Consider the following 3,663-nt stretch of genomic DNA (forward strand, 5'->3'; position numbering starts at 1 on the left):
TCGGTTATTTTGCTATCTTATCTCAGCATCACTTAATTATGGCCTGCTACTTGACACTGAGCGGTGTGGTATAGCATTCTGATTCCACTTCCTGTTTATCTGAACATCACTGAGTAGTGCCTGCTAACCATAGCCACCTATTACAATCACTTAAAAAAAGAGAGAGAGGGATGTCAGAGTCCCAGACTAGCAAATTCAATTTCAATTTTCAGAGGTTTGCCTGAGGTGAGCTTCTACTGCCATCGAGCTAAAGGCTGGATATTGTTGGTTTAATATCAGTTCATTGGCTTAAGGGTGGTAGGATGGAGCTGTGTCCCTGGGACGCTGGAGTTGATGGACAGTCTATGTTCTTTTCTCTATTATTTGAAAGACTGACACCGGGCCCACCTCCACAGAGTGGCTACAGAGGTCTTGGGGGCATTGTTAGCTGTAGGCATTGCTTCCAATGCAGGTTGCCTCCCTGTGACACCCCTGCCCCATGCCCTGAGTTGACGTGAGGTCAGGAGCAGCATCATTACAGACTTCTAGTGCAGGAGGAACCTTAACAGTCATGTATTCCCACAGAAGAAAACCAACACACCGAAGGGTTAGCACAGTGGTCCAGGGCACAGACAGAGGGTGGGGCAGGTGAACAGAGGGATACAGCACTCTGGGTCCCTTGTCCACCTGACATCACATACTGGATCACAAGGATCCTCTGAGATAATAGATGAAACTGGTCGGTTGCCTCCTCAGCGTTCACTCCCTATTTCTACTTCCTGATAGTTTCATATTTTTCTTTGAGGGAACATCTTTCTCCCAATCTGACCTTTAGTTCCAACATTCATCAAAAATCTCCTTCCATTTGCCAAAGCAATTAGTTTGGGGATGGGCAGGAGAGCAGGCACAGGCCAAGCACACACAGCCGTCTGACTCTACCGACTGCTTTAGATGCATTTGTCAGAGCAAAGCTCAGCCTCGTTAGTGGTTGTGGGGGTCAGCGCTCGCTCTCTCGCTCTCCTATGAGATATGAACGAGACGCATGTAACTCCTGTTGCTTCCAGCAGCTGGATTACGACCATCAGGGAAACCAGCATGAGGACAGAGGCCAGACCAGAAAAGTAGAGAAGAGTAGTGGAAAAAAATAGAGTGAGACCCCTGAGTGGGCCATCCCCACTGCCGAACTTTTCAGTTAAAATGAGCCAATACATCCCCTTATTGTTTAAATTTTGAGTTTTCTCTCACTGCAACTGAAAGCATCATAATTGAATCAGACCTATTACCATGGCTTTTTTACAGAAGAAATTGCCTGAGCCTGACTGCACTGTCCAGTATGGTAGCCGGTAGCCACACGTGGCTATTAATTAACTACAATAAGTAAAACAAAAACTTCACTTCCTCAGTTGCACTAGCCAGATGTCAAGTGCTCAGTAGCCACGTGTGGCTAGCAGCTACCCTATTGGACAGCACAGATGTAGCACATTTCCAGCATCACAGAAGGGTCTACTGGGTAGCGCAGGTGAGGGGTGGGAACTTAAGTCATTTGTCCATGGTCACACACCTGTTGAGTGGCAGCCCTATTATTTGAACCCAGGTTTTAGCCGTGTTCTTTCTTTTATACCCCATTAGGTCCCTGTGATCAAACGTTGTTGACAATATACACTACTTTCTAGTGAAACGGGCCCCTTGTTTGGTGTTCACATGCTACCTTTGTAAATGTAGCGTAGATGAATGGTCCACAAGACGCATTCACTCATGGCCTGGGTTGCCGCTTTCACACCACGTGAATCCTTATTCATGCTGATTTTAACTTGAATTTCTAGTTCTTTCATCACCAATATTTGTATTTGTTGTTCTTGCCCGATTTTTATCAAAGGTTAAACCTGTGCCCAACACCTCCGTTGTTACTGCTTTAATTTTTCTCAAGTTTCTTCAGGGGTTTCCTCTCCCTTGTGAATCTGCTCAATGTCTGTCTTTGCCTTTTTATTTTCAAATGCTCGCCCATCAGAAAGCTTTCCCTGAGGTATCTGAGCTCTCCTCTTGACAGACACTGTGACAAGAACAGCAAAACAGCGCAGACTCCTCCATGCATGTCTGAAAATGAATTTGACAAAGCTTATTAATACCAGTAGCCTTCTGGCCATTTTTAAACTCAAGCATTCTGTTCAACGGCAGTTAAAGCTTATTTCTTTTTGATTTGCTTTTTAATAAATAACTTATTGAACATTTGAAGTGCTCACTGGTTATCAAATTTAGAATTAATCGCACTGCATTTCTCCAGGCAGATTAATAGGGCTGCGTATTGCAGAATTCTATTCTAATGGACACTTTGTGGCACTATTTGAAATAATACTGAACACAAATGAAATAAAGATTTAGTTTCAAGCATGACTAAGTTTGCAGTCACATTAACTAATGGATAATATGAGATTTTAATCTTTGAATCTTTAAAAATTCTTCTTTTTATTATAAATGGTATACTCTACTTGCTTTTAAATAAATATAAAATGCAGACACATATGTTCTGTCAAAAATGCTTTCCTAAATCATTTTATTATGCAAATTTTATACATATTCTACCAGTTTTTCTCCATGTAATTTTTAAACTCCGGTAGGAGATAGAAGATGTTGTATTACAGCAAAGCACATGAGGCATTGGTATTCAAGGACAGGAAGTCATGTTAACCCCGGGTTTTATCATGCTGTCATTTTGGTATCATTGCTAACTTGCTTCATTGGAAATGGTGCTTCCATAACAGAGAGCTCAATTAAGGTTAATTAGCAGAAAGGACTTGATATCTGTGATTAATAACCTAACTGCTACTACTCCCCGAGGTACTTGAACCGTGCATCCAGCACCAGGTGTGATCTTGCTGGAGTAATGGAAGTAATAAAATGTCTTTTCTATATGCTTATTCAGGAGAAATGATCCCTAGGGGAGCCTTACTTATAGTTAAGACCATTTTGTCATTTACTTTTGAACAATGTTTGCTCCCATACTATTGCAGTGAAACGATGATTGTGAAAGATGCTCGTACACATATACATAAATGAAAGGCCCCTTTATTTCTTACGTTTTTATGCTGCTTGATTCAGAGCCCTCCTTGTTCTCGCAGCACACTTCCGTAACATAGGGCTCCCAACGAAAGGGAGTAGAACCTCACAGGAGGCCGACACAGAGCAGAAGGCAGCTGAGTGGATAGTACTCTAGTCACACGACCACGCCAGTGCAATCGGATGTGTTCCCGGCACAGGGAATCGCCCTGAGCATTTATCCCTGTGGGAAACACCTTGGTGATTTTCCTTATGTTCAGCACTTATTTTGGAGATCTCACCTGACTGTAGGAACCTTTATTTCACCCGTCCTGGATCACAATGGATTCCTGAGCCACCATTGAAAGTGTTCAACCAAAAACATGTGTGGATGGAGTCAGTGAGTGGAGAGAAGGCAGCCTGGGAAGGGAAGATCCAGGTGCTGCACGGGAAGCTCTGGGAGGAGGCTCTTTGTGGGCAGTGGAGGGCAATCCCCTCGTCTGTCCTGCTCACCGCTTGTGTGTTCATAGCTGAGAACAGTGCTGGGGCACCGGGGTGCTCAGTGAGCACTTACTGAGGAGTGAATGACGAGAGAGCCATGGCCTGTGCCGTCTTCCAGGGCTAATTGTAATGGTTTCTATAGCAGTCCTA

The sequence above is a fragment of the Equus asinus genome, chromosome 21 (assembly GCF_041296235.1).
Source record: "Equus asinus isolate D_3611 breed Donkey chromosome 21, EquAss-T2T_v2, whole genome shotgun sequence".
NCBI lineage: Eukaryota > Metazoa > Chordata > Mammalia > Perissodactyla > Equidae > Equus > Equus asinus.